Below are 19,318 nucleotides of genomic sequence, written 5' to 3'. Positions count from 1 at the left end.
AGCTCAAGTGATGCTGTTAAAATCCTCCACCCACCACTGGTGTGTTGAAAATCAGCCAGCCCAGAGCTGCACACTATTATTACTTAATACATGTTATCTGTGATCAAACACCATTCCTGATACAAGTACTTAGGAATTCACTTTTAAATGGCATTTCTATGGGGACTTTTTTACTAAACAAGTCAGGCATTAAGTTGGGCCATCAGGGAAGCCATTGAACTTTGCACCTGGAGCTAAACAGAACTCTTAAAAAAATTCCTCTCCAAGTCAGCTTTTTGTTCAAACTCATTTAAACCTTCACATGACCAATGACGGCATTGAGCTGCCAGCATCAAATGGCCCCTGGCAATGCACTGCAGTGCCTGGAGCAGGCAGAGCAGCTGTGGGTCAGCCCAGCAGTGCTGAGCATCCCCTGGAGCCAGGGCCTGTGCCCAGGAGGGACAGGGGAGCGCTGGGGTGGGACAGGGCTGGGGACACCAGCACAGCAGCACCTGAGCCCTCCCAGCACTTCATTGTCCCGCTCACCTCATGCTCTAGAACAGCAGAGATGTCAGCACACCACACTGCAGGCTCACCTTCATGGATCCCACTGGTTTTCATGCTGGGCAGAGAGCAGGGCTGTCACAGGGCTGTCACAGGGCACGGAGGCTCCCATCAAGGCACCGCTCTCACCAACCTCTGCTGCTGCCTCCAGCACAGAGCTCAATGCTGGCAAAGCACAGGAGGACACACGGTGAGGAACATTGATTTTCCAAACATGAAATTCATCAAATGACACAAATCAGCTAAATGACATGAAAATACATCTGGAGACTCCATAATGTCACCTTCCATCCTGACAGGCTTTGATAGACACCAGCTGAAGAGAGCAGCTCCAAGCTGCAGAACTCCATCACAGGCTAAGATTATTCTATCACTTTAATAGCAGCTATTTTCCTGTCTCTTAGGGGTTTTCTTTCCTTCTAATTTTACAGCTGTTACACTAGTGACATGCTTTCCACTACTCTGGTTAAAATTACATCCCATTCTCAAATCAAAGTACATTTTGTTTTACTCTGAGGGAGGAGATGGAAGAATTCCTGTCCCATCACATGCGACAGAAGGGTGGGAAGGAAACCAAGGCAAAGCAGCTCCTTAGCACGGGGCTGTCCTGGGTGAGGAGTGTGAGCATGAGCCTGGTGCTGGGCTCGCTGCAGCCCTGAGCCAGATGTGCCTGAGCCAGCTGTGCCCACTGCAGTCCCATTTGAGCCAGATGTGCTTCCCTGTGCCCACTGCAGCCCTGTCTGAGCCTGCTGTGCCTCAGCACACTCCAAACACCACTCAATGCTCACTCCTGCACTGCACAGCTTCTGAGAGAATACGAAATAATCCTCAGCTCTGTAAACCCTGCATTGGTTTCTGAGGCAGAAGTGTTCCACCGGACGTTCCTGCTGCAGCCAAACCCGTCTGAGGAGCATCCAAGCAGTTTCAGGAACATTCCTGGGCACTCCAGCATCTGCCAAACTTTTTCCCTTTCCTCCTTCTGTATTATATATTTATTGCTATTGTGCCAGTCAGCAGCAACTTCTGATATTTCTTCTCAGACAACACCACACTTTGGCTTGATTAGACAATAGAATTATTAAAATCATTCCAATTTAGATGAGAAAAATGAAGTATCCAATGTTTTGCTTCTCCATTTCAGTTTCATGGCAAAAAAACTACTTAGTATTATTAAAAGCTTGATCTGGTTTTTATCATTAGTATCAAACTTGATCCACAGCAAATGAAGCCAAATGAAAGAAACTTGCACTAATTTCTGATTTGCTTAACAGCATGTTAAACTCACCTCAAGTGCCATCAGCCTCATTTTCCTAATAGAACTTTTTCTGCAAATCACTTTCAAATAATGAGGTGCTGAAATAAAATTTTTCCACAAAGAAAAATTGGTAGAAATAGATTGAGTTTTTTGCAGCAAAACCCTAATGTCAAAGCAACTATTAGTCAATAAAATCTAAAATTTTGGAAAGAGGAGTGAGTGAAATTGAACTCAAGAATCATTATAAAGCTCATTCTCTGTGGTCTAAACTAAGGGGGAAATGGTTTTTCTGTGTTTGCATTGCATTTCCCCTCACTTAAGTTGCTCTGGGAGAAAATGAAACTTTACATTATATAATTCCAAATGGTAACCATTGAGATTATTACATGAAGTCTCCAAAAAGCTGCTGTAGTCTGGAACAGATCAGGACCTCACTGGATAAACTGTGCTTCCCACCCAGCATCCCAAATCCCACCAGCCCAGAGAGGTCCCCTTGGAAAGGCTTGGGATGGCATGGAATAAATCCAAATACACACTGAGCACACAGGGAGGACAAGGGCACGGCTGCCCACTCCCTGGCAGTGCCCAGGCCAGGCTGGATGGGGCTGGGGGCACCTGGGGCAGTGGGAGCCGTGCCTGCCATGGCAGGGGGGGCACTGGGTGGGCTCTGGGGCCCTGCCAGCCCATGCTGGCATTGTGTGCCAGCCCACTGTGTGCCAGCTGGGAAGGGCAGAGCACAGGCACTGCTGTGCCCCTGGCACCATCCCTGCTGCCCGTCCCTCACCCTCCTACAGCCCTGTGTGTGCCAGAGGGTGTGCACCCAGGGAATGCCTGCCCTGTGTGCCCTGTGTGCCCCTGGCACTGCCCTGCCCGTCCCAGGGGATGTGCCCCCAGGGCATACCAGCCCTGCCAGCCCCTGGCACTGGGGACCATGCCCCATGCCCATCCCCGTTGGCGTTGCTGTGCTCGTTACTGGGCACAGCTCACTCCCCCAATTAACGCTCCCCCAGCAGCTCCAGCACAGTGACAGTGCTGCTTGAGGGCTGACAAATCACCTGCTCCAGCCACCCCCTCATCCCACCCACCCTGCCACGCACAGGAGATGCCTTCGGAAGGCTTTGAAGGAAATGAGCACCCAGCGTGGATCCAATTTGTATCTTCCACATTTAATGCAGCTTGATGGGAGGCTGAACTAGGATAACACCAAACTAAAAATAGCTGCTCCTGTTATCGGAGCTGTTCACTAATTCTGACACGAGCCAACATGTGCTTTTATTAGGAACTCACAGGAGTAATTTATCTGAATGAAATTGCAATATAGAATTAGTGCTGTGCACCTGTGCCCGTTGCTCTGGCTGATTTGGATCTGTGCACAGTTCCAAAGCACACCCAGCACAGCCCGGCTGTTCCTGCTGTCACATGCTGAGTGCCACACGCTGGCACCGGCACAGAGCTCCCTCCTGTCCAGGCACAGCCCCTGCCCTGCCCTGCTCCCCCAGGAGAGCAGAGGGGTGAGGGGGTCCCCACAATGGGGCCATGGAGTGGGGCTGGAGAGGTGCTGCCCTGACTGAAGGGCGGGAGCCCTGGGAAAGGAACAAACACCTTTCATTCCCTGGCACGTTTTGCAGAGTGTGTCCTAGCTCCCAGGCCATTCCTGTCAGTGCCACCGTGCCAAAAATGCCGTGTACCTCATCCAGGAGCAGGGTCCTCTCTCCCCCTCTGCTGTGACGGGGCACAGCGACAGTGACAGCGCTGCTGCTGGGCTGAACACACCACAGAACAGATGTGCAGCTGTGGGAGAACAGACACACACAGAGGCTGCAGGGGAGAACGTGTCCACTCAGTCAGAAACGTCCCCAGCAGCACCGTGGGGACAGCGGGAGCAACCAGGAGCTGCCTTGCTTCTCTGGGAACACGGAGGGCAATGGCAGCAGAGCCGTGGGGCTGAGGGGCCTCTCCCCAGTGTCCTTGGCACTGATCCTCTGCTAAAGTGCCCCCAGCTGCTGCCTGTCCCTGAGACAGCAGCCCCGTGTCACCCGCTGTCCCCAACCCTGCGGGCAGGGACATCCCCTGAGAGCAGTGAGGGTCCCCCGGGAGTCAGCTGTGCTGGGCAGCACCCAGCCCTGAGGGTCAGCATGGGGATTATCACTGCCCAAAGGGTCAGCACCCATCCCTGAGGGTCAGCACCCTGCCCTGAGGGTCAGCACCCTGCCCTGAGGGTCAGCATGGGGATTATCACTGCCCAAAGGGTCAGCACCCAGCCCTGTGTAGCTCAGGAAAGGCCCTGCTATTTGGGAGTACCTGAATAAAAAATGTAACTCCTTAAATTGAGAACTGAAGCATTGCTCATATTTTACACATGTGCAAAGTCCCAGGGGAGAAAACTTCGTGCTCACCTTTACCTGAAGGCTGACCTTGATTTGAGCAGCTTGCAGGGAAGGGCTGGACCCGGGGCAGGTCTGAGAGCTCTCCCTAAGCTGGAGCTGCAAAGGTTGAGTCCCTCTGTCCCAGTCCCTGATCTCAGCTCCTTCCCTGCACCCCTGGGGCACCTGAGAGCTGCTGCCGTCCTCAGAGAGCAGCAGAGCCCCCACACCCTCGGGGCGGCACCTGGGCCCCACGGCAGTGCCACACCTGCCCCATCCAGCCATCCCAGAGACGCAGGTCCTGGTCCTCTGAAGGACTGGCATCTCCAGCAGGTTTGTGACCTTCCCAGCAGGACTCAGTGGAAAAGCTGCAGCTCCCCTCTGAAGGACAGGAAAAAGAATCCGCATTTTATCTGCACCACTCACTGGCCCTGGGGCTTTCCTTGCCTCTGTCCCACAGCAAGGCAGTGAATCAGCTGGCACTGAATAAATTCAATTAACCCATCTGAAACACTCACCTTGCACCAGCTGGGTAAAGCAGCCCCCAGAGCCTCCTCCAGGCAGGGTGAGTGGCTGTTTCAGGGGTGAGCAGGGGCTGAGAGCACAGTGACCACAGCAGGCACAGCAGAGACACCGAGGGATTTAATTCCTGCAGCTCCGGGGCTGTCAAACCGGGGCTGAGGAGGGAGAAGCCTTCATGGTTACCTCACAGCTAGAGATGAGTGCGGTGTTTGAGCTCGAAACACTTTTACGTGATAAGGGGCTTAAAATAGTAATCAACTCTTCTCATTCAAACAGAAATGTGTTCTTCTCTCCCGTGGCTCCGTGCATGTGCTGAGCCGGGAACTGGGTCATGGAGGAGCTGGGGAGGAAAATCACTCTGCACCCTGGGGACAGCTCACACAGCAGCTCTGGGCTGTGGGCACAGCAGGGACCGTGGGCAGGCCGATGGGCACCAGGGAGCGTGGGCAGGCTGACGGGCACCAGGGACCGTGGGCAGGCCGATGGGCACCAGGGACCGTGGGCAGGCCGATGGGCACCAGGAATGGGCCCCCACCCCAGAACTGCCTGTGCTGCACCCACACACCAGCTCCGCAGGGAATCACTGCTGCAGCCCTGGCACGGCGGGCAGGCTGTGCCATCACAGGGATCATTGCTGTAGCCTTGGCATGGTGGGCACGCTGTGCCCTCACAGGGATCACTGCTAGGCTCAGGTAGGCCATTGTGCAGCCCTGGCACAGCAGGCCCAAAGCAGCAGGGCAGCCAGCAGCCAGGAACACTCCAGGCCCAAAGCTCAGCCAAAGGCACACCCTGCTTTCCTCAGCACCGGCCTCTCTCTGCTCCATGGCCTCTGGATCAGGAGGGAAACCCACGGGAACACCCTGGAGGGTGAGGAGGTGCTGGCACCGGGGGCATTGCTGTGCCAGGGCAGCACTGCAGGGCCAACACTGCCCCCCACATGGCCAGCCCAGCACCCCACAGGGCTCACCTCTCAGCTTCCTGAGGACAAGGAACAGACCCCACAGAACATTCTGCCTTCTAAAAATCAGATTTAAAGTACACCACCCAGAACAGTACGTGTGTTTTAGTCCGGAGGCATGGGACAGTGGTGGCACACTCAGAAATGCTTTAGGAAAGCTGTGTCTGTGTTCCCACAGCTGCAGGAGTGCACGTACCTCAGAGCTGGCCCTGTGCAGACAGACAGACAGACAGACAGACAGTCCGTGTGCACAGCTGCTCTCTGGGCCCTGCAGCATCCTCCCACCCTGGGCTGGCTGCACCTCCCACACCTGGAACCAGGAGCCCTCCAAGCCAGGACAGACACTGCACCCCTAGGAAACAACAAAATGAAGATGTCACTGGTGAAGGGAGAGGCTGCCAGGTTTGTTAGAAATGTAATGATGAAATTAGAGACATCCTCACATGGAGAACAGTTTAACATATGCTTGGGGTTTGTTTAATCCACTCAAACCCAAGGCCATCCCCACGCTACCTACCTGTGGCAGGTGTATCACAGTGAATCCCCACATTTCTAATTCATTTCCATCTTCCAGAGGAACCTTTCTGGCAAATAACTCACCGAACCCTGCCAAGGATTCCCTGCAGTGTGTGTGAGACTGGGCTGGGGTGCTGGGAGCTCTGCAGATGAGTCCTTCACACCCAGTTAGTGTCTCCCCACTGCTCCCCGGGTGCCATACTGCAGCTAATTACTGGCTGCATTCTGTGGTATTCATTCACTAAAACAACAGCAAAATGCCTAATTCGATGTGGCAGATCCCCAGCAGTTCACAGCAGCCACTCTCCTGCTGCAGCACCACCAGACAATTTAGGTATGCAAATGGGCAGGTTGTTAGTTTACAACTGAAAACAAAACAGGAGGTGCTTCTCTTAGCAATTCCTGCAGAGCTGCTTGGCCGGCTCCTGCCTGTGCCTGGGTGAGAGAGGCACCACGGGCTCTTACCTGTTTTCAGCCTGCAAAGCACCTTGAGCTCTTCCTGTTGCTCTGGCATTTGCATTTTCTCCAGCATTTAAACTCCAGTTCTTCTGCCCTGAAACCAGCATGCTGCAGCTGTCACAAATTCACAGGCACACACAATCACAGAACCCACTTGTATGTACAGCCAAACAGCTGCACGTGTGTGTCTGTACAATGGCAATTATATTGTAATTAACAATATATTAATACATACCTGCATTAATTACAAAGCCTGCCCTCCCTGCCCTCTCACGCAGGGCTCAGCAGCCCCAGGCAGGGCAGGACGGGAGCCCTCCAGGCCAGAGCAGCCCTGCAGGGACAGGAGTCCCTGTTCCTGCAGAGGGGACAGCGACGCGCTCCGTCCTCGCTGGAGCCCATCTGGGGCCTCTCCCAGGGGAATTTGGGATCTTTGCTTTCCCTGGCTCCTCGAGCAGAGCCAGGGTCCCAGGCTGTGCAGGCAGGGCCGGCTGCTCCTGCAGGAGCTGCAGTCCCAGCGCACGCACAAACCAGCCCTGCAGCAGATGGACACATGAAATAATTGCAGCTGACAGCTGACAGCCACACTGAGAAGGTGTCAGTCCCACAGCAGAGCCTGTCCTTTGGAAAACACATTTAAAACTTTAGCTTAAAAATCCATAAACACACTCAAACCCCACACTGTCTGAACTGTTTGTTTTCCTTCCCTGCCCTGCTCTTTCCATTTTCCTGGTTTCTAATGAGCCACTGCCCAAATTTGAGTTATAAATGCTAAATATACAACCTTAAGGCTGCGCTGGAATCAGATTTTTTAAGGTGCCTTTCTTACTACACAGCCCAAATATAAAACATTTATTTTTTCCAACTTTCCTGCATTTTCCTGCCTTCTCCTGACTCTGCTCACATTAATTCAGCAGCAGGTTCCCAGAGAGGAGCTCTGCCCTCGAGCACCGGTGCTGCCTTTCCATCTACTCCGACAACATACATCAACATTTTATAAAAGCCATAAAATATGCTGCAGTCAGGTTTTATCTTCTCCCTTTGAACATGCAAATAATTTGACTCCATCTTGCCCAACCACTCAATAACCAGCGCTAGGATGAGCAGGGTAATTTACTGCCTGCTGCTGCCAGAGGAGGGGAAAAGGGGTGGGTGGAGATGCTTTTCTGTCTCAGGCACTCTGAGTGAACACTGCTGCTGCTGGAGGAGTCTCACTTCTTCTCAGCCTTTCATCCCTGCGCACTTTTCATCTTCCCCACGTCTGAAAGAAATCCTCCTGAGCTCCAGCTCCTGCTTGTCACCAGGCTGCTGTTCCCTGCCTGCCCGCTGCCATCCCTTGCTGCCATCCCCTGGTGCCATTCCCCGGTGCCATCTCCTCGGTGCCATCCCCTGGCTCAGAGCCCCTGGTGCCATCCCCTGCCCAGCTCCTGCCTGGCTCAGGGACCTCCACCAGCAACCCTGGCAGAAGCACCTGAATCAGGGGGCAGCTCTGGCACAGCCTGGGAGCAAAAACCCCTGGCAGAAACACCTGCAGCAGAGAGCAACGCACAGGGAATAACAGCTGTAACACACAGGGAATAACCACAGCTGCCCTGGCATTGGCAAGGGCCGGAGCCTGGACTGGGGTGCCTGCATCCAGCTGGGAGGTCTCTGCCAGATGTGGCACAGCTGGCAGAGCCCCCATCCAGCAGTGTCTCCAGAGTGTGACACCAGAGCCCTGACTGTCCCCAGGGTGTGCCCAGAGCCCCGAGTGTCCCCACTCTGTGCCCAGAGCCCTGACTGTCCCCAGGGTGTGACACCAGGGCCCCGAGTGTCCCAGCCATCTGCCCACGGCCTCCCCAGCCCGCACCTCCGTGCAGGCAGCCAAACCAGCACACAGCAGCGGGCACACGGCAGGGAGGGAGGGCTGGCCAGAGCACCAGCAGCACTCCGGGCTGGTGTTCTCCACAGTTTGTGACTCTAATTGAGCCCTCCCAGCCCCAGCAGCTGGGTGAGATGGAAGCAGGGCGATCATGAGGAGCCCGTGCTGCTCTCCAGCCCAGCTCTGGGCTGAACTCACACCCTGGCACATCACCAGTGCCCTGCAGAGCCTCCTGCCCTCCTTGCCAGCCAATTCACACACACACACACTCCGTGGGTGCCCTGAGTCACTCTGTAAACACAATGGCCTTTACCTTGGTCAGACAAAAGAAACTGTTATTGGGAAACCAGAAATGCCTCTCACCCTGCACAGGAATTGTTCCATTGAGAAACAGCACCCCAGCTCCTCTCAGCCCCACAGCCAAAGGCTCCTCTGTCCCCCACAGCCTCCCACAGACACACAGCCTTCACTCCACATCAGCACAGCTGGGACAGCTTCTCTGCTGCTGTTGGAGCTCCCATTCCCAACACCAAAGCTTTGGGATTGCATCTGAACTTCAGCATTCCTCTCTCTAACGAGGGCTGCAGCCCTGTCAGCTGAGAGAGCACAAACTCCCCTCTCTCCCCTGCTGAAGGATCCTGTTCCAGCCCCCATGAACTGCACACAAATGGATGTCCTAACCTCTCTGATAATCAGTATTGTTAGAACCCACTCTGGGGGTGCTGTGTCTCCCCAGGGCCATGAAGAGGAGCTGAGCTGGAGGAAGGCCCTGGCCACCCTGAGCAGGCAGAAACCACCCAACAGGGTGGGATGGGATGGGAAGGAAATGTGCAGGCGCATTTGCAGACAATAATGATGCTACAAAGGAACTTAAGCTGCTGGTAAAATTGTGCTGTTATTATGTGTTATCATTCAATTACCCATAAAAAGTTCTACTTCAAAACATCTAGGAAACAACAAAATACACATTCTGGGAAACACAGAACCCAAAACCCATGCTGATCCAGTGTTCACCTGGAATGCGAGCATTCCTAGTTCCACTGTTGATTTATCTGTAGAGCTGTAGGTGCCCAGCTGGGATGGGATGGGAGATGGCACAGCCTGGCTGGGCTCTGCAGGGCTTTCCCTGCCCTCTCTGCTGCCTGCATAGGGCAAAGGGAGGGAAGGGGCAGCTCTGTCACAGACATCCTTTATGGAAAATCCTTTCCTTAGGATTTTTCCTCCTGAGAAGCTGAGAGGCCTCAGGAACAAAATGTAAACAATGATTATCTGCTGCTGTGGAATGCACCAGGGGCATCTGGGATTGGTCCATGTTGGATGTTTGTAATTAATGGGACAGCAAATCCCCCTCATTGACACTCCAACCCCAGCTCAGCCTCACCAGGTGAGCTCTGGTGGGACATTTCATAAGCAGTGCAATTCTGCTTCTTCCTCCTCTGCCTTAAAATGAAAGCAAATCAAAAACAGGCAGAAAAAGGCAGCAATAGGTGGGATATTGGGAGGAAATTCTTGGCTGCGAGGATGGGCAGGCCCTGGCACAGGTGCCCAGAGCAGCTGTGGCTGCCCCTGCATCCCTGGCAGTGCCCAAGGCCAGGCTGGATGGATTTGGAGCACCTGGGACAGTGGGAGGATAACGGGAGGCGTCCCTGCCATGGCAGGGGTGGCACTGGATGGGCTTTAGGGGCCCTTCCAACCCCAGCCGTTCTGGGACTCAATGAGAATTCAGTCACTGCATAGATAAAATACTGAGCCATGCAGTCACTTGAAGACCCCCAGACAGGAGCTGCCTATAAACACCTCGTGCTGGGCACAAGCAGAGCACAGGCGCTCCCCGAGCCCCGTGTGAGCAGCTGGCTCAGGGAGATCCCTGTCTGGGAGCTCTGGGCACACTCTGCTCCTCCAGAGCACCCGCTAAGCCAGCACAGAGCACAGTCCTGCCACCAGCCCTCTCTGCCTTTCATTTTTTGCTCCACTTCACAAGCAATAACTGTGGGATGATAAGGATTTGCAAAACAAACAGAAAGCTGCACAGTGCTTGTGTTTGGAAGCTCTGAGCATGAAAATCCATTTCAGGCCCTATCTCCCCCCTTGCTGAGATAAACCCCTCCTGAGTGTGCTGCTAAATCTCCTACAAACACAAACAACCCCAAAGCCTGTTATTTTCCTGGCACAGCTGCTCTCAGAACAGGGCCTGGGCACCCCATCCAGCCACATTTTACATTTGCCCAAGTTCTTCTGCTCCAAGTTTAAAGCAGGGCAATGGGAATTGGCTGCACAAAGCACAAAACCAAGCTGGATTCACGAGCAGCCTCTCCCATCAGGACACCACGGAGGGATCCCCCATCCATCCCCTCTCCTGTCCCCCAGTGTGGCTCATTTCCAACATGCAGGGTGCAATGAGGGTCGGGGGCAGCAGGGCTGGACCCACCCAGTTACCCCCTGAGCTCTGCATCAAACACACAACAAACGCTCTGTTCCAGCCCATCCAACACAGAGCAGTCAGATTTTGTGTTAAAAATCTGGAGTAAAGGGAACTGGACCAACACAAAGGAGGGGAAATCCACTTGGACATGAATGCTGTGCAGGTTTAAAGGGCTGACACCGGCTGGGGGTGTCTGGGGACACGGGGGGCCCTGGCTGCTCCCTGTGCCACTGCTGGGAGGGCTCTGCCCACGCCAGAGCAGCCAGCAATGGCACACGGTCACCTCCCCATCCCGGCACGTGCCTCGTTCATGAGGAGCAGAGAATAAAGCTGTCTGCCTTCAAAAACTTCACTGCACAGCTTCATATTCAGAACAGTACAGTCCCACAGGAGGAAAAAGCAATTTTAACTTAAAATTACACCGTTCACTCAGTCTTTACCATTTTTACCAAACACACTGCTCTGTCTCTGCCCCACCAATCCCCAGCTCTCCCTCTATATTTCCAATAGCTCTGAGCTAATTAATTTCCCACAATAACACCTCCCAGGGACAGAGAGCTGGATAATCCCCAGCCCCTCCTGCACTGAGCCTCCTGTGGGGCTGGGCAGCAATTATTGCTGGTTAGTGCCCTAACACAGCCACAACGGGACTGGGATGGATTGGTGCTGCAGGGGCATGGCAGAGGCAGCCAGAGAGGGTGGGACCCTGCTGAGGGAAACTTGACAGCAAAGGCTCCACTACAGCCTCGGGGGACAGTGAAGGCCAAGCTGGCACCCTCAGGGGCACAACATTGATTGCTGCAGGGTCCCAGTGCTGGCTGGCTCTGCAGGTCACACACACAGGGGATCATTCTGTATTCACACAGGGAGAACGGGTACCGTGCAGAAATACCACACACCACACGTGTGCTAATGAAATTCTATTGTGGTAATGGTGACAAGCACGTTCTGCCAGCTCCCTGTGCATCTCTAAAGTTTCCTTTGCATAGAGCAGGGTGGAATAGTTTAAATTAAATAACATCCAGACTGGGCAGCAATTGGCCTTTTCTGGGGGTGCCCACAGTAACAAGAACAGCAGAGGCCAAACTGGTCTCACTGAAAGGTGTTGGTGTTGTTGTTCCTGAGGAGTTTGTGCAAAATTCCAGTCCAGATACCTGGAGAATTAGGTCTGTACCCATGGAACTCCCCACAGCAAGGGAGACACGGTTCAGGCTCTTCACTGCTGCTCTCAGTACAGAGTTATTGCCAATGGTGATCCTTACAGATGCAAACCCGGGTTTGAAATCACTCCTTACCTTCAGCATGGGGCCATGGGGCTGGCAGAGCATCCCTGGGCAGGGCAGGGAGGGAGCCCCAGCCCCTGAACCAGCTGCACAGCAGGATCCCAGGTGGAAAAACATCCAGAAAAGCACTGGTCAGGCTGGAGCAGAGACTGGGAACCAGCCACACTCGGGGCACAAAGCATAGCTGAAATCAAGTGCTCATTCCCCTTAACTTGGGGAATTCATTTCTTCTCTGATGTCCAGCTCTCTGCACAATTTACATCTGCTGACTGGATTGCAGCCTTTCATGTTCTGTTTTTGAATTATATGTTGCATATGTTACAGCGCGAGAAATTTGACTTTTCAAATGCCAACAAATGGCTACAAAATTGGCCCCTTGTGAATAACAGCCCAGCAGCATTTCCATGTAATTATTTTGCCCGAGAATTTAATTTGCAAGACATGAAAGTTCTGCTGGCTGAAAGAGCAGCACATAATGATCCCTGAGCATGGGGAGAGGCAGCCCTGCTGCAGACCTGGGGCTGCTGGAGCTCCCTGCCATAAATCCAGTGCCTGCAACAGCCTGGAGTGTCCTGGGGTGTCCCTGCCATGCCTGGGGTGTCCCTGACATAGCTGGGATGGAGCTTTGGGGCACAGAACAGACTGGGGGACCCACATCAGCCTGGCAAAGGAGCTGCCCAGGGAGTGTCAACCACTCACACACAGGCACAGCTCTGCATCAGAAATCACAAAAATCACAAAACCCCAGGATGGTTTGGGTGGGAAGGGACCTTGAATCTCACCCGTGCCGTGGCCAGGGACTCCTCCACTACGCCAGGTTGCTCAGGTTGCCACCTGCTCTTAGCAAACAAAAGATCGTTCTATCACTTTAAAAGATAAAACAGTGAGTGACATCAGACAATGCCAAATAAAACCCATGGAGAATCACATCCCACAGCCACAGAGCCACCCCCAGGGTCCCTCTGGGCTGAGCCCCCCTGTGCCCAGCCCCAGCCCTGACTGAGCTCCCCAGCTCCTCACCCACAGTCCCAGGGCTCAGCAGCACTGACTGCGCTGGAAGCAGATGGCATTTGAGACATTTCATATCACTCCTGTCCTGATTCTCTCCAGACAAAGTTCTTACATAACTCTGACATTTCGTGTCTCAAGCCAGGGAGAAACTCCCCTTCCTTTGTCCTGTACTCCTGTGCCTTTTTTTTTCATTTTAAAGATTGCAAGTTAAATGTTGATCTTGTCACTGTTGAGGTGGATTAACTCCTGTAGCCATGAGGAGAAGGCACCAGGACAGGACAGGAGCTCTCTGATCACCTGTGTCACTCATGGGGCAGGACAGAAGCTGTGTGATCACCTCTGTCACGTCTGCAGCACAGACCCTCACCAGGACACCCCAACTTGGTCTCACCATCCAGCTCCACCACTCCAACCCCTTCAGGTTCCCCCCACGGGCTCCTCCAAAGTGTGCAGTCTCTGGGTTGATTATCCAGCTCTTCCCAGGAACAATCTCCTTCTTCTTCTCAAAGGAAAAAGCGAAAAAGAGAAAGTCTAGATAAAATCTTCCTGGAGTTGGAATCGGGGCACATTTCTGTCCAGAACAAATTGCATGTAATATTTGTTTTTGTTAAACTAAGCTCGGCAAAGAGCTTTCTCTAAAGATCCACAGAAGCTGTAGAAAGACAGAAGCAAAGACAAATCATGGGATCATGGAGGATGTGTAGGAATAGAACACTGATGAGTATTTGGTTAGCAAGATCATATTGAGCCCTATGGGATCCTGAGACTCCTGGCTAAATCCTGATGAACCCAAATATAAAACACCAGTAATGAAAGCTTAATGCTGAGCTTAACTTTGACATTTTTGCCTTGGAAACCTTCCAATGTAGTCTGGATAGCCAGAGACAGCAACCTTGGAAAAGCTGTGAACCTCCATGAGATCTTCATCAACCAGTCTAGATGGGAGTGTCTGAAGGAAAATGTAATGCACATGGAAAACAAACAAACCAAGCACCCTAGAAAATACCAAATGCCAGTTAAACCAGTTCATGTTTTCCATTCCATCCAATACCCAGGAATACATTTTAAACAAGGTTTGTCCCTGTACTGCAGAGTGCTTTGTCCTCTCATCATGTGTTACAGAGAATCGAAATAAGCTGTTTTTCACAAACAGCGTCCTGGCCATGAGGTGTTAATCCCGTGGCTGTTTGGGCAGCTGGAGGTGCAATCCTCCCGCAGCAGCAGCAGGTTCCTCCTGGGTCAGGCTGGCCAGCTGAAGGCAGCAGGGCTGTTTGAACACGGTGAGAGGTTTGTGATGTTTGCTCCAGCTGCAGCCCGGCGCTTCTGCGGCTCCGCGTTTCCCCTGGAGCCTGATCTGCAGGCAGATGAAAACCAATTAGGAAATAGATGGATACCAAGGTGCCAAAAGGCACTCGTTATCCCAGGGAGCCTGGAGCTGAGGAATTAAACACATTCTGCCCTCGCACTGCTGGGGCTGCTCAGCTGCTTTGAGCACAGAGCTGGGTGGGCACAGGGCAGGGCCAGAGTGCTGCTTGCTCTGCAGGACTGGAAATCCTGCATTTGTCATTCTGGGCTCCGTGCAAGGAGGGCCCCAGCAGCTGCTGCTGCCAGGGCTGAGCTGCAGCTCCCTGAGGAGCCCAGGCATCACCCTCCTCCCATTGCCAGGGCACCCCATGGGCATCACCCTCCCCATCCCCAGGGCACCCCAGGGGCATCACCCTCCTCCCATCCTCAGGGCACCCCATGGGCATCACCCTCCCCATCCCCAGGGCACCCCATGGGCATCACCCTCCTCCTCATGGGCACAGGGTGCCCTCGCTGGGCACACATAGGGCTGCAGCCCCCAGCATCACCCTCCCCATCCCCAGGGCACCCCATGGGCATCACCCTCCCCATCTCCAGGGCACCCCATGGGCACAGGGTGCCCTCACTGGGCACACACACAGGGCTGCAGCCCCCAGCATCACCCTCCCCATCCCCAGGGCACCCCCATGGGCATCACCCTCCTCGCCATGGGCACAGGGTGCCCTCGCTGGGCACACACACAGGGCTGCAGCCCCCAGCATCACCCTCCCCATCCCCAGGGCAGCCCCATGGGCATCGCCCTCCTCGCCATGGGCACAGGGTGCCCTCGCTGGGCACACACAGGGCTGCAGCCTTTCTGTGCCCCCACACACCACACCACAGAGCTTGGGAGCCATCTGATTGCTTCGGTTAAGCAGCGGTTACACCAAACGGTGTCAGCTGGAAATGCAAACAGAGGAAGAGCAGAGGGTGTGTTGGAAAGCTCTCACCTCTCCTGCAGACACTCCAGGAGCCATGCCTTGGGCAGAGAATTGCAGTGTTAGTCTCTGTAAACCAGTTATGGGCTGTTGGCTAATGGGCTCGATTAGTCTCCATGAAAAAATCACCCATTTGGCTTTATCATATGCCTTTGGCCACATGCTCTGAGGAGATAGAGATCCATTAATTAGTGCTCGTTACTGCTGCCTGGGGTGGCATTCCTTCCACCTGAGCTCCAGCAGCTGGATCCCCAGGGAATTCATCCCATGGAATGCTCCTGCCCCACCCCAGGGGCTCCCAGAGCCCCCAGCCCCAGGCAGAGTTCCTGCTGTTACCTGAGGCTCATTTAGGGTCAGTTTGGGCCATTTTAGGGCAGGAACTCTTCATTTCCCCCTGCCCGTGGCAGGTGGGCTCTGTGCCAGCCCCAGCCCCCAGCCTGGCCTGTCCTGCCCCCTCCCCTCCCTGTGACCAGGCTCAGAGCCCGTGGGGTCACACCTGTGCCCAGGTGGGCTCTGTCACCCCCAGGGCCACTCTGCAGGACAGCCCCTGGCTGCACCCAGATTACCTGCAGCTCCCTGGCACTCACCCAAAAACAAAGACCCCCTTGGAGCAACAGCATCAGCCCCAGTCAGAGCTGCTGGGTGGGAGTGAATCCCAAGGCTTGGCAATAAAAACCATCTTTAGAAGTTCATGGATATTTTCAGGGGAAAAAAATGTAATATTAATCCTAAGCACTGAGATAAACTGCCATGCTACACTTAAAAGATGCTCTATTTATTCTAGGGATTTTTTTTTAATTATAAAATCAATGAAGTGTTAATGATTTTAAGAATTACTTCAGCTCACTCAGAGTTTCAAAACAACTTTTTTTAGTCCATGGCATAAATTCATAAGCTGCTCAGTTTGACCAATTTGTCAAGACAATTTCCATTAGTAAACATGAATATTTAATGAAAAGGAAAAATGGCATGAGCAACTTCACTTAAGCGACTAATGACTTACTGGAAAACAAGTAAGATACATTAATATGCCACTTCTTTAGGTATTTGCAGAGCACAACCACCTAAATATTCAGCACGCTCCTTATTTTACCTTGTCCTTATTTATCTGTGTATCTGTGTGTCTGCCCTTGCCATTGTTTATAGATGTCAGCAAATCCCCTCAAAAATAAACCACTTTTTTTGTCTAATCCAGTCACTGCTGCTTGCTTCCACGTGGTTTTCACAAGAGGGCCTCAAAGTCCCTTCTCCTCCTTCATTGCTAAATTGGCCAATCTGTTTGTTTAAGGCAAATCCGAAGGCCTGGCGACCTCACAGCCCTTGTTAATGAGCTGAAGGAGAGAAAATCAGTGCCAGGCTGGGAAAAACCAAGCCCAGACCCAGGAGCTGTTGAAGATCCCAAAGCACAGCAGGCTGCCAGGAGCGGCTGGTGACACCAGCTCCGTGCCAGCCTTCCTCTGCTGTGGCATCCCCCTGTGGGAACTCCTGGGGCATTTTGGGGAAAACACCACGGAGGGAGGGCAGGGCTGGTGCTGCGGCAGGACCTGGGGATGTCTCTGTGCCAGGAGAGACGGGAATGGTGTGGCACAGATCCCTGGTTCCTCCCTGCCCTGAACCGAGCACGCGGCACCAGCGATGCCCTGCCTGCCCCCTGCTTGTCCTGGGGTGGGGTGGCCCTGCCACAGTGTCCCCAGTGCCACAGCACATCCCTCTGTCCCGTGGGGGACACCCTCTGTGCTGCGGGGACATCCCTGTGTCCCATGGGCATATCCCTCTGCCCTGTGGGGACACTGCTGTGCTACAGGGACATCCCTGTGTCCCATGGGCACATCCCTCTGTGCTACAGGGACATCCTCTGTCCCATGGGCATATCCCTCTGTGCTACAGGACACCCCACCGTCCCATGGGGACATTTTGCTGTCCCATTGACACATCCCACTGTCCCATGGGGACACTGCTGTGCTACGGGGACATCCCTGTGTCCCATGGGCATATCCCTCTGTGCTGCGAGGACATCCTTCTGTCCCATGGGCACATCCCTCTGCCCCGTGGGGACACTGCTGTGCTACAGGGACATCCCTCTGTGCTACAGGACACCCCACTGTCCCGTGGGGACATTTTGCTGTCCCATTGGCACATCCCACTGTCCCATGGGGACACCCCACTGTCCCCCCGGGTGTCAGGGCTGGTCCCAAAGCAGCGGCCCTGCTGCCCTCCAAGGGCAGGTACCGGGATGCCCGCGGGGCTCGGTCCGGTTGCTGCCCGGGCTCGGTCCCGGGGTGCCGCTCGGGGCTCGGTGCCGGTCCCGGGACGCTCTCGGGCAGCCCCGGCACACGGAGCAGCCGTGAGGAGCCAGCCGGGCGCGGACGCCGCTGCAGCCGCTCGGGGAAGCGGCGCTCCGCAGGCAGCCGCTCCCTCCCGACTGACCTCCCTCCGCCACAAATCGCTTCTGACAGGCGCTCACAAATCCTGAAGTGAAAAGCTGTTTCCTTTAGTCGCTATCCCCGTAAAACACACTGACTCTCTTAATTACATGCTTAGTTTTTTTCCGAAGGCTCTAGCCATGCATGTAGGCAATAACTCGAGCTGAGAGGCAAGGGAGCATGTAATAGAGCAAGAGCAGTGCAGCCTGGTGGAAAACATCCCATCCCAGCGCCCAGGGGACCCCGGTGGGGCCAGCACCAGCTCCCACCCACACCAGCTGAGCCCCGTGCTGGGGATGGAGCTGGCACTGTCGCTGGCACTGCAGGGGCACAGCTCAGCGCAGCCAGCAGGGTCACACGCAGCTCTGGCTCCAATGGGGCACCCACACTGACCGAGGAGCCAGAGCCCAAATTCGTGCCAGCTGCAGCTGTGCACTGTGAGACCGAGCAGCTCCAGCTGCAGGGGCAGCCCCAGGGCACTGTCTGAGGGTCAGCACAGCTCTGTGCTGGGGTGCCCTGAGCTGGGCAGCACTCTGTGCCAGCCTGTGCCCGGGGGTGGCTGTCAGAGAGGAAATACGGGATAAAGGCTCACAGAATGAAGGGATCCCCAGTCCAGCCTGATCCGCTGGGCTCTTCCCCTGTGCAACCAGCTGCAAAATCAGCAGCTCCAGGAGCAGCCAGTGGAGCAGGAGACCCACAGCTCCCACAGAACACCAGAAAATCATTAAAAAACCAACATTGCCTTAATTCTCCTTTCAAAATATATTTAAAAAAAAAAAAGAAAAAATAAAAAATAAAAACCATTGCACTCTCCTATTGCTCTTTACTTCAGTGGAGTGATAAGTGCAGGGCTCAGAACAGAAACAGCTGTGTGGCACCTCCAGCTCAGCCAGAGCAGGCTCCTCTCCCCCTGCACACCCAGCAGCTCTGCCAGGGAGCAGGAATGGCCCAGTGCCCCTTCCAGAGCCCCTGTGCCCCACCAGGGACTGCCCCACAAATCCAGCCAGGTTCCCAGAGCTGGGAATGCCCCCGGTGCCCAAAGGGGCAATGCCCCAGCCAGGCTGGAGATGCCAGGGACAGAGGTGGCACAGCCAAGGGGGGCAGAGGGGGCTGCCCTTACCTGGGCACACCCAGAGCAAACAGCTGGATTTGCCCACAGCTGGATTTGCCCACAGCTGGATTTGCCCATAGCTGGGCTTGCCCACAGCAGCACCCACCTGACCCACGAATCCTCACAGAAAATCTCTGCTGAGAGCTCTCTGCACCCCAACTCAAGCACATCAAAAGCATCCCAGCCAACCAATTTTATGTGAATTTGATATGGATTTACTCGTGGCAGAGTTTGTTTGAAGTCTGCAACAAGGCACCTTTATGCTCTTCCCCCCCTAAGCATCCTTCTGCTGCGCTTCAAGGTAGACCAGCA

At 54.2% G+C, this 19,318-nt stretch overlaps 1 long non-coding RNA gene across 7 annotated transcripts in view; it reads right to left on the bottom strand.

Moving 5' to 3' along the window:
• LOC141730912 (uncharacterized) overlaps window positions 1–19,318 on the bottom strand; it is a 47,656-nt gene that overhangs the window by 11,963 nt on the left and 16,375 nt on the right. For 3 of the 7 annotated variants that reach the window (XR_012582781.1, XR_012582786.1, XR_012582787.1), the window contains exons 2-3: window positions 15,485–15,637; window positions 526–14,544 (exon numbers count right to left, since the gene is read on the bottom strand). This is a non-coding gene — a long non-coding RNA (uncharacterized LOC141730912). The remainder of the gene's footprint in view (window positions 1–525; window positions 14,545–15,484; window positions 15,638–19,318) is intronic. The other 4 variants (XR_012582783.1, XR_012582785.1, XR_012582784.1 and 1 more) reach the window with 4 other exon arrangements.

The sequence above is a fragment of the Zonotrichia albicollis genome, chromosome 15, assembly GCF_047830755.1.
Source record: "Zonotrichia albicollis isolate bZonAlb1 chromosome 15, bZonAlb1.hap1, whole genome shotgun sequence".
NCBI classification, from domain to species: domain Eukaryota; kingdom Metazoa; phylum Chordata; class Aves; order Passeriformes; family Passerellidae; genus Zonotrichia; species Zonotrichia albicollis.
The sequence above is the reverse complement of the archived record's forward strand: the minus strand, read 5'-3'. Positions and strand labels throughout refer to the sequence as shown.